At 47.5% G+C, this 12146-nt stretch overlaps 1 protein-coding gene across 22 annotated transcripts in view; it reads right to left on the bottom strand.

The window, feature by feature from the left end:
- LOC135909148 (uncharacterized) overlaps positions 1–12146 on the bottom strand; it is a 758332-nt gene that overhangs the window by 141553 nt on the left and 604633 nt on the right. The gene's annotated exons all lie outside the window — the stretch shown is intronic.

The raw sequence follows: 12146 nt of genomic DNA on the forward strand, positions 1-12146 counted from the left end.
CTGCTCATTTTACATACACACCTGCGAGATCTACATCTGTCAAGATGCAAAAGGATGTGCGGTTAGTTTTGTTGGTGCAGTTTAGGATGTATGAAAATAGCAGAGATATAAAAAACAGCTTGAAGAGAGAATGGTCAGGCACGAGAGCGTACTAAGAACTGTCCCGCTGTTTTCTCTTGTCTTATAAGGTCAAAATTAGGTTCGGAACCGTCAGGTAGCTTTTCAAGCTCGTTGGTAATTGATAGTAGCAGCAGCCACAGCGCTTTGGAAATGAGGTCAAGCAAATAAGGCACAGGGCACACTTTGTGGCAGCGCACAACAGGCTATTTTGAAGCTCATCACTATATTATACTGGTCAAAGGGGTTCATTGTAGCACACGATTTCCCGCACAACGACTGGCCTGAATAAAACAACCAAGGATAAGGAAGGAAAAGAAAGAAGAAAAGCAAGGCAGGAAGTGTAGGTTTAGACTGGGTACCATAGAAACGTGCTCAGAAAAAAAAATATGCTCACAGAAACTGTACTACCGCTCTAATCTAATTGCCGAGGGAGTTTAACGTTGCCAGCGTTGCTGAGATATGCAATGTGTTTTACGAAAACCGAAAGTGCGTTGACACAACTACTTTCTTTCATGAAAATTCAATATGCTTCAAACACTAAACACACTAACGTGTCTTTGAAGCGCTTCAGTACCGTACTTTTGAGGAGTTCGGGCAGCAGCAGGAGATCACCCACGTCGTGCATCATTAGTTGCTCATTTTGTTTTCATTGCTTTCACACGCACTCACACACACTCACACGCACTCACACGCACTCGCACTCACTCAAGAGAATTCAGAGTCTATATTAGACCTTCTTGTTTCCAGAAGGCTATAACGGAGGAATCTAAGAGCCCATATTTTTGATGGCATATCTGATCACAGGATGGTATCCTTATCGATAGAAATGCGTTTTTCTTGGAAACCTAAAAAAAAGAAATTATAGTCCCGTTGTTTACACGTGCTAGTAGGCATCGACGTACTGGATAGGCTTGCTCGCTGGTTCGATTTCACCCCTATGTACAAATCAGCTAATGCCTCTGCCAAAAAAATGTGGCGTTTCTTTGAGTAATTCGTTTCTCCATGCATTGTACAGGTCGTACCAAAAAAAACGAAAGACTGTGCGCAGCTGTAAACCCTGGCTGGCGAAAGACCCCGTTCGTTTGGGGCGTAAGCTCAAAAAAGGGAGAAATAAGCTTAAACGCCATCCAACAAACGCTAACGCGGAAAAGATTACCGAGCTACGCGTTATGTTAGAAAATGGCATCAAAAAAGCGAAAGACCATTTTCAAAACGTGCAATTGAAAAACTTTCTTCTTTCATGCCCAGCAAAGTTCTGGCGACACTTGTCGCCGAAAAAGAAGTGAGTACCACGTATACCCATTGTTGATGCAGTTCTGGGCGACAATTTCGACATTGCTAAAACACTGTTTGTATACTTCTGTTCTGTTTTCACGCAGTATAATGGTAACACTCCAAACATCTCACGTTTAGAAGAAATACTGCCTATAGATGATGTATCTATTAGTGAGGATGGCGTCCTGGCGATGCTTCTAAACTTAGACATCAATAAATCACCTGGTATTGATGACATACCGAACGCGTTCCTAGTATGATGTGCCAAATGGTGCGCGAAGTATCTAACCCTATTATTTCGCAAATCATTCACCCGTGCGGAACTTCCGGACAATTTGACATTTGCTAAGATCACTCTCATACCTACAGCGGACGACCATTCATCACCTTCATACAGGCCTATATCGATTCTCTGAACTTCACTGAACTTGCTTGAACATATCTTATTTAAGCCCATACCATCCTTTATTGAAAACAATAACCTCCTTGACCACCGGCAAGGTGGATTTCGTAGAGGAGTATCTACAGGAACCCAACTAATAGAAACAATACATGACATTTCTATAGCGTTAGACATAAACAGGAGGACATATCTTTTGAATTTCGAGAAAGCCTTTGACACGTTACCTCATTCTAAGCTAGTACTAAAATTGAAGCCTAATCTTAAGAATGATTGCCCTGTGGCATGGATTGCTGCATACCTCTCGTCTAGGCACCATGTGTAGTCATTGATGGTATAGCTTCCTCTCTAACTTCTGTGGTGTCTGGTGTTCCCCAGGGCTCCGTTCTCGGCCCTCTTTTCGTTCTTTTGTTCATTAATGATACTGTCAAGGACGTAGGCATCCATATCGGGCTGTTCGTGCATGACTGCGTCATATACCAGGAAATCTGTAGCCCTAATGACGAGGTCTTACTCCACGAAGCATTAAAGGGACCCTGAAACGATTTTGGCGATTTTCTACAAACGTACTGAGTCGTTAGAGTAGGTTCTTCTGATCATTAATTGATGCATCTAAGTGCTCTGCGTAAAGCGTGTAATTTATTATGAGGTTTTAAAAATACACATCGCTGCCGATCGCAACGCACTGCTCGGCGGAATTTTAAGCCGCCCCTACCCATATGATGCAAATAACCCATATTACGTCACATGGGCGAGCTATCTGATTGGCTGAGCAGGGCGCGTGGTCGATAATTTTTCCAACTTTATGGTGAACAAATGATGCTCGTAATAGTTGGAATGTTAGTTACTTTGTTTTTGTAAAAAGAAAATAACTTAAAGAGAATACACAAGAATAGTTTTTTAGTACACTTCAGCACTTCCGGCACACAGCAAGTGCCGTCTGCTTGTGTTACAACGTACTCCATTTTGACGAGAGCTCCGCGGTCAGAGGTGGTTTCAGTCTTTTCGCGAGCACTATGATTCGACTTTGTTGCCTTGTGGACTGCAAACCTAGCGACCTGCAAACCGCGAGTCCAGTATTAGGGCAAACGCAAGCGCAAGGGGACAGGGTCTGGCCGCTTGACTGTGCCGGGATGAGCCACGAGATGAGCAGAAGGGCAAATGTTAACGGTCTGCACGGTGCAGCCACCTGGTGGCACAGAGCTCAACCATACACAGTAGCAGCAACGAAGTGTATTCTTTGCTGCTGGTGTGTATTTTTCGCAGGAGTGTAATCATCAACACGTTGATTTATAAATGTTTAAAATGCTTTACACTTGGTTAGAGCAATATTAGCGCTTTGTTTGACTGGTTAAGCGCTGCGCCAGCAAGTGTCTGGACCGTGCAGACCGATCAGGCTGCTCACGTACGTCTACGCTAAAGTTCCTTCATCAGCTTGAGTTTATGCCTCCAGTCATTTGCCGAAATGACCAGCTTGCCTGTTTTTAGCGGAGTACCGGACACGTTCGGCGCTACGACAGAATGCTCGCAACGCACGCTGCTTCGATAGCTCTCGGTCGACGGCCAAGCGGCTTGCGGAGAGGTCTCGCGCGGGAGGGGGCGTGCTCCTAAACAACCGGAAGTGAGCGATGTGACGTCGCATCGTGACGCTGAACCAGTGAAGGCGGAGCTTAGCGCCGCTCGCTCGGCGAGCGAGTTGAGGAGGAAAAGCATAGCTAGGGAGGAGGGTAACTTCTAATCGCTTGCAGCTCCATTAATACGTAACGCTTCACTTAAATTGTGGTGCGAATGTTCTACTTAAGCTGTACCCTACGCGCCTACAAAATTTGTCCGAACCGTTTCAGGGGCCCTTTAAGCACAACTGCGAGCTGGTGGAGCACATGGCAGATGACCATAAATAGTAGAAAAACGGTAGAAATGGCCATAACCGTAAAAAGCAACCACTTGAATACACCCATTACATCAGTAGACAACCTTTAAGCACAGTGCACCGCTGCAAGTATTTGAGAGTGGTGATAAACTCAGATTTGTGCTAGAATGAACATGTGACGTTCATTAAAAAAAAAGCGTTCTGAAAATTCGGATACCTTCGGCGCACGCAGGGTAATTGAAGAACAGAAATAAAGCTTTTGGCGTACAAGACGTTTATTAGGCCCATACTGGACTATGCTGCAGCGGCTGGGATCCCTGGACAGAAGCTAACAAACTAAATCTAGAAAGCATCCTCTAGAAAATCTATTAGGTTCATCTTCACCCGTTATAGAGGGAAAGTATCCCCATTTAATGTGCTACAATATGCACGGCTAGAAAAACTTCAAACGACGCGTTATCATGACGGGTTAAATCCCTTTTAGTCCCTATATCACAACATGTTAAAAATTCATCAATACGCAATAATAGCACCCGCCATTATTTACTCAGTCTGTTCATCCAAAAAAGGTATCTGAGTTTTAATGTAGGACTAACACGTTCATGTACTCTTTCTTTCCTCGGACAATTGTAGACTGGAGCGCCTTATCTGCTGATGTGGCTGAAGGGCCACATATTGATTAATTCCTACAAGCGATCAGAAATTGAGTGCTGTAGGCGTCTTCACACTTGAAATGCGTACGCACGTTATCATTTCGTGTATTGCAATCAATGTTGATACTTTCGCTAGTACGCATATTGGCGCCTGTGTGTCCTTTGATGTTTTCTTTTCTCTTGGTTTGTGATTTTGTTTTGCTTTAGTGCACTGAGCTTCTTTTGGGTAATACTCCTGTTCCCACTCCTGCCTAAGGCTTCCAAAATGTCCGGCAGTATGTAACAAATAAATAAATAAATAAATAAATAAATAAATAAATAAATAAATAAAATTGCCAAAGTTAGCTGCGAAAGTCAGTTATTCATCAACGCTTGTGTCCGTGTCCTTCCTTGTCTGACTCTGCGTTCCTGCGCTGTTTACCCGCCCAGCGCTCACGCGAATGAGGGGGAACTTGTACGCAGCAACGAAAATTTTTATGTTGACATGAAAAGGCACGCATTCCAAAAAAAAATCTTCATTTTGCGACAAGACGATGAAAATTATTTCTTTACACTTAAGTATCACTTGGGAGGCGCTGTCGACTACACAATAGATGCGCACCGTATATAGTCAACTTTCATAAAGTGTATGCTTAATGCTGTGACGTGCAGCAAACGATTGTAGACGGCTTCCTGCAATCGATTTTAGAGCGCAGCTCTTTGGCGTCCGTTCCTGGGTTTCGCGTCGTCGTCGGCGTTGGCCTCGTAACCAGCTCCGCCCCCCTTCGCTGGATTGGGAGACGAAGGACGCGAGCCGCGAATGGCGGAGACCAATGAGAGCGGCCCCTTCAGTGACGTGCGCGCGCGATGCTGGTGTCATGCGGACCCTCCTTACGGCTCGATGCGCACTCGTGTCTGGTCTCAGCCGATCCGCTCGTTTCGTACTATCGTCTGCTCGCGCCACAGCTCTCGCCCGCGCCTGTTTGGTTCTGTTGGGTCGGTCTCGTTCGCGCTTGTTTTGGTTGTTATTTCGACAACAAACGGTTACAAATATCCCTCGAGGCCAGCGCACCTTCCACAACTTAATGCGGTAAGTGTAAGACTCGTATCTCCGCGAATCCCATTCATGCAAGTGCGACGACTGATGCACGGCGGAGGCCAATATGGCATTAAGGGCCCAGTTGTGAACGTCTTTGTGAACGACTTTGAGAATCAAGCATTGGTGTACCAAGTCGAACATATATCAGTCTATTTCTCCGACCACAAAGCTTCCTTCATGACTGTCAAGAACTGTTAGTGGAGTCTTTGTTGAAGGAATACGTGTGAAAAATAAAAAAAAAATTCTGTGATAGCGCATACGTGTGTTGCTCGATTTCTTTGCCTCAATCTATCGAAAAGGTGAAACAGCTTATTTGCTGCGCTCAAATTTCGCATTAGGAAGTAACGTAATCGTCGGTAATTTTTTTCTTTACTTTTTGTTTCAGGTGACTCTCGCTTTTGCAGCTTTCTTGCTGGTCATTGCTTCTGCCGGCATCATTCCTGGTGGAGGCTTCGGATACGGGTGGCCATACGGATTTGGATACGGCTTCCCGTATGGCTTCGGATACGGCTATGGAACAGGCTTTGGCTACGGAACGGGCTTTGGCTATGGTGGGCTTTGGCCCGGCTTCTGGTTACAGTGACCGAACGCGCTACAAGATAACGTCAATCATCGTGCCTTACTAAGCGCCTCACTAAACTCAGCGAGCGCACGTGAGGAGATGTAATAAATAAATGACGCCAATCCTAGCGTTCATAATTAATACAGTGTTGGATTTCAGAACGCATGACGCAACTATTGTTGCGTCATGTGTTCAACTATAGTGGTGTGTGGTGTGTGGTAGTGTGTGTTAAATAATTTTGATCACGTGTAGTTTTTTAGAGAGACCCTAATTCTATGTACGCGCGCACTCTTGCGTTTCGCCCCCATCCAATGTCCAAGAAAAACTTGTGCGAACGAAGTTCTGTTTTTTCTTGGGAATTTTTTTGCTGTTAAAGAGATCGTCAATATTTACTTAGCACCGGAACGTCAGGCAGCCAGCCGGTATATTTAAGCTCGATTGCCTAAGCACCTACCATATACAATTCTGAAAAAAAAAAGAAAAAAGAACGATGCAATCTGTAGAACTCGGGCAACTGGCTTTTGCACCACGAGAACGTTCCCACCCACGCAGCACTGAGCGTGCAGTCCTTCCCGATAAAAATGAGGTGACAACGGTAGCTCACTTCAACCTCTCTACTCCCTGTATCTTGCCCCTTGCGACCTTTTATCTCCAACACTGAAGCGACAACATGAAAGAAAGTGTTTTGAAGGCGTGGTGGAGATAAAGAAGAATACGTGAGGACACATGAAGGTCACAAATTTCCAAAAGTGCCAGAAAAAACGTTAAACAAAAAATAAAGCGGTGCGTCAAACCGACTGCTTCCCTTAGGGGTTACTTTCAATACGGCTGCCGTTTGAGAATGCTCGAAAACAATTCTCGTTACTTCTGGACTCCTCATAATATATACTAGGTAGTATTCTTCAACTGAGGAAATCATAATCCTGCTGGCTTTCTTTTTGTTGATCCAAAGTTTGTTCTTGCATCCGGCGAGAACTTCTACGTGCGAACGAACAAAGCATTCAAATATTCATTCTGACAATGTAGACCTCTTTACGCCCTAGCGTCTTAGTTACCCTATACTAAACACTGTAATATCCAAGAAGATTTGCACATCAAGAAAAAGTTTGAAGTTGATGCAACCTCTAGTCGTAGTAGATGAAAGACAATGTCTTTCTTGGCGAGATTGGGGCGAGAATGGATTGTAGGAACCACGTGATTTACTATTGCGAGAGCCGCCAATGGATGTGAGAACATTTATTCGACATCAACGAGAAGTTGAACCTATTTTTATTATTTTTTTAGTGCATGCATTTAAACGTGTGGCGCCCTCTGTACGTTTCTTCGTACGCTCTTTAAAGTTCTTTCGGTGGGGAACTCTACTTTGGGCGCGATATGGCAATGCAAAGGGGAGTAGGAATCGAGTGAGCGGTGGTTTCATGCTATGCCGCTATTCCTGCATATTGTAATTTCCGCGGCGCACTTACTCTACTGCTGATAACATCAGACGGCTTTCATTGCTTCCACGTTTTCTTCTGCCCACCTTCTTTCAGAGCCTTTCTTATCTTTCACCTCAATCTCTGCTGAGTAGCACGTAGGCACAAACTGGCTAAACACTCTGCATCTTAAGTAATGAGCTTTCTTCCTCTTCTCTCCACGGCGGCAGCGCAATGTAGCGCTCTTCCACGCGCCGAACACGGCCGCACTGCACACGGCACTCTATCGAGTCACACCTCACGCGAGGAGAGCAGGGAGATAAACGACCCTACCTTCGGAATCATCCATACATCTGCAGACAGTACCGTCTCCTCGATAGGCCCGCGAAACAGGCGTGAAAATTGAAAGCGACATACTCCATACGGTATAGTGCCAGTTATTTGCTAAAGAAGAGATTGCCTTGAAAATTAGAGCAACATGCTCACCGCTATTTCGGGCCCTAGAAAGTGCATTAGTGCAAAAAAACCTTAAAAGAGGAACGAAATCAGTGGCACTTCATTGATAAATGCAAGAGAAACGCTTTAGCATGATGTCTCATCTTTCTGACGTCGCGAATTCATTATGTAAACCAAGCTCACCACATTACAAAGTGTTCTTCCGGAGCTCACTCAACACACACGTCCTGCCTTTTCACGGAGCGAAGTGCAGCTGACGGCGTTCCGGAGCAGACCCGCGTCAGGTGCACTATATATATATATATATATATATATATATATATATATATATATATATATATATATATATATATATATATATATATATATATATATAAATCAGGAACCTTCGGTTTGCAGGTGGCATTGTCCTGTTCGGCAGCAATGGCGACGAATTACAACGAGTGATTGAGGACCTTAACCAAGAAAGTATAAGAGCGGTGTTGATTATTCATGTGCAGAAGACAAGGATAATGGTAAATAGCATGGCGGGGGAAGAAGAATTAAGGATCGCCAGTCAGACTCTAGAGTCTCTACAGGAGTATGTTTATCTATGTCAGTTACTCACAGGGGACCCTGATCATGAGAAGGACATTTTTAGAAGAATAAAAATGAGTTGCAGAGCATACGACACGCATTACAGGATCCTGAGTGCGAGCTTAGCACGGTCGCTGAAAAGAATAGTGCGCAAATGTTGCATTGTACCGGTGCTAAGATATGGGATAGGAACTTGGAGGTTAACGAAGAAGCTCTAGAACAAGTTGAGGACCGTGCAAGATGCGATGGAACGATAAATGTTAGACGCAACGTTAAGAGAGAGCAAGAGAGCGCTGTGGATCAAAAAGCAAACTGGGATAGACAATATTCTATCTGGCATTAGGAGAAAACTGTCGCTAGACAGGCAACCTAATGGGTAGGGTAGAGAACCAGTGAACCATCAGAGCTGCTGAATGGGTGCCAAGAGAAGAAATGCACACTTGAGGACGGCAGAAAACTTGCTCGGGTGATGAAATTAGGCAATTTGCAAGCGAAAGTTGGAATCAGCTAGCCAAGAGATCGCCCGAAGGAACTTACGTCTTGCAATGGGCATAAAAAAAACTGATATATATATATATATATATATATATATATATATATATATATAGATATATATATATCTTGGTGCTCGCACATGCGCGACACTAACGGGTTGTTGTGCCATTGCTGCACTACGTTCGCTGGCCTGGTGCCATCACAAATAATTCCCGTTCAGTTTGATAGAGCTTCTAGAAACATTGAGTCCACTAGATCTTGGAAGCCGCGCATAGCCTTTTACCTGAACAGTGCCTGATGAAGCCGTATTAACTAGGTGCTCTGGCCTGCATCTTACCATAGGGCACGCGCCTACAATGAGTACGATAACGCCACAAACACTGCTAATGTAATCTTCCATTTCAAGCACGTACCCAGAATTTCTTTTGGGGGGAGGGCAACCCAAGGTAAATTTTCTATGCGAATGAAGCGGGGAATTCACATTTGTACCTTTACTCGTACCAATGTGAATAATGCCCACCATTCGCCATAAACCCACGTAAACCAGCAAAAGAGAATTGAAATCAGGTGTGCATCACAGGTACGCCTGTGAGATACACCTCTGCTTTACTTGGCAAACAAGGAACCAGATCAAATGGACTCGCGCATGACAGAAGCGCAAGAACACTGCCAAAAACAAGTAAACAAGCGAAAGTGTAAAATAAAGATTGCTAGTAGCAATTTCTGAATTGGCTCTGGTAGAAATAAACAGATATATCTATATTTCATTGTGGAACAATCACAGCTGTTTTGGATCCCTAGTTTACTGACCTACCAATTTAAGTGCCAGAATCGACTCGTGTTGACTGAACTCCTCTCGGATTAATAGCGCCGTCACCAAATCGATTAGAAAACTGGCCTTGACACCCCAGGAGATGCCGATAAACTACCGCCATCCAGAAAGAGTGAAAAAATTGACAGCCATTCCACTCTGTGAAGGTGGAATTGCAGCGAGAGCTGACGACTGTCAAAGCTCTCAAACAAAAAAAATGGCGGTGGCTTAGCTAAGGTTAGGCCCAGGATGCGAAGCATACTAGCCTTTATTTTAACGGGACAGCGTTAAGGAGCTCGTGTCGCAGAAAAGCCGGTGTCGTCGGCGTCGGCTCAGGCGTGCGGCGCTTGCTCAGGCACACATTTCGTTGTCGCGCCGAACGCTGCGTTGCTCGACGCTCACCGCGTCCGATGCGGGGCGCGTAGTCGCTGCGCCGTAGCAAAGCCGCCTAGAAACAGTCTCTGTAGCACGCCGCAACCTTCGCTTCTCATTCCAACGAGCAGCTCTGTCTCCAGGAGGCATCTCACCTCGTGAGTGTCTAGCAGAGGCAAGCGCAGCCGCTTATATACCGCCGCGACGCCGCGAGCGACGGCGCGAGTTGGAGCTGCGTTTCTCCTCTGTCGTGACGTCACGGTGTCACGTGTTATTGAAGGCGACACCGCCGCGCCTGAGGAGCTGGGTTGAGCTCTCGTAATATGCTTCGCATAAGAGCAAAATGCTTCACCTCCACCGCGGGCCGGCTCGAAGACAGCGCAATACCGGGCCGACCCGCGGCGGCGGTGAAGCAGGCGTTGAGCGCTTCGCACACGTGGGTCCATCCCGAAGATAGTGCAATACCGGGACCAGCCGCGGCGGAGTTCAAGCAGGCGTTGAGCGCTCCTCACACGTGGGTCCATCCCGAATACGATAGTGCAATACCGGTCCCACCCGCGGCGGCGGTGAAGCAAGCGTTAAGCGTTCCGCACACGTGGGTAAATTCCGAAGTTAGTGCAATGCCGGGACCACCCGCGGCGGAGGTGAAGCAGGCGTTGAGTGCTCCGCACACGTGGGTCCATCCAAAAATAGTGCAATGCCGGGCCGACTCAAGGCGGAGGTGAAGCAGGCATTGAGCGCTCCACACACGTGGGTCCATCCCGAAGATAGTGCAATGCCGGGACCACCCGCGGCGGAGGTGAAGCAGGCGTTGAGCGTTCGGCACACGTGGGTCAATCCCGAAGATAGTGCAATGCCGGGAACACCCGCGGCGGAGGTGAAGCAGGCGTTGAATGCTCCGCACACGTCGGTCCATCCAAAAATAGTGCAATGCCGGGCCGACTCGTGGCGGAGGTGAAGCAGGCATTGAGCGCTCCGAACACGTGGGTCCATCCCGAAGATAGTGCAATGCCGGGACCACCCGCGGTGGAGGTGAAGCAGGCGATGAGCGCTCCGCACACTTGGGTCCATCCAAAAATAGTGCAATGCCGGGCCGACTCGTGGCGGAGGTGAAGCAGGCATTGAGCGCTCCGCACACGTGGGTCCATCCCGAAGATAGTGCAATACCGGGACCAGCCGCGGCGGAGTTGAAGCAGGCGTTGAGCGCTCCTCACACGTGGGTCCATCCCGAATACGATAGTGCAATACCGGTCCCACCCGCGGCGGCGGTGAAGCAGGCGTTAAGCGTTCCGCACACGTGGGTAAATTCCGAAGTTAGTGCAATGCCGGGACCACCCGCGGCGGAGGTGAAGCAGGCGTTGAGTGCTCCGCACACGTGGGTCCATCCAAAAATAGTGCAATGCCGGGCCGACTCAAGGCGGAGGTGAAGCAGGCATTGAGCGCTCCGAACACGTGGGTCCATCCCGAAGATAGTGCAATGCCGGGACCACCCGCGGCGGAGGTGAAGCAGGCGTTGAGCGTTCGGCACACGTGGGTCAATCCCGAAGATAGCGCAATGCCGGGAACACCCGCGGCGGAGGTGAAGCAGGCGTTGAATGCTCCGCACACGTCGGTCCATCCAAAAATAGTGCAATGCCGGGCCGACTCGTGGCGGAGGTGAAGCAGGCATTGAGCGCTCCGAACACGTGGGTCCATCCCGAAGATAGTGCAATGCCGGGACCACCCGCGGTGGAGGTGAAGCAGGCGATGAGCGCTCCGCACACTTGGGTCCATCCAAAAATAGTGCAATGCCGGGCCGACTCGTGGCGGAGGTGAAGCAGGCATTGAGCGCTCCGCACACGTGGGTCCATCCCGAAGATAGTGCAATGCCGGGACCACCCGCGGCGGAGGTGAAGCAGGCGTTGAGTGCTCCGCACACGTGGGTCCATCCAAAAATAGTGCAATGCCGGGCCGACTCGTGGCGGAGGTGAAGCAGGCATTGAGCGCTCCGCACACGTGGGTCCATCCCGAAGATAGTGCAATGCCGGGACCACCCGCGGCGGAGGTGAAGCAGGCGTTGAGTG

This window comes from Dermacentor albipictus, chromosome 4, assembly GCF_038994185.2.
Source record: "Dermacentor albipictus isolate Rhodes 1998 colony chromosome 4, USDA_Dalb.pri_finalv2, whole genome shotgun sequence".
Lineage (NCBI taxonomy): Eukaryota > Metazoa > Arthropoda > Arachnida > Ixodida > Ixodidae > Dermacentor > Dermacentor albipictus.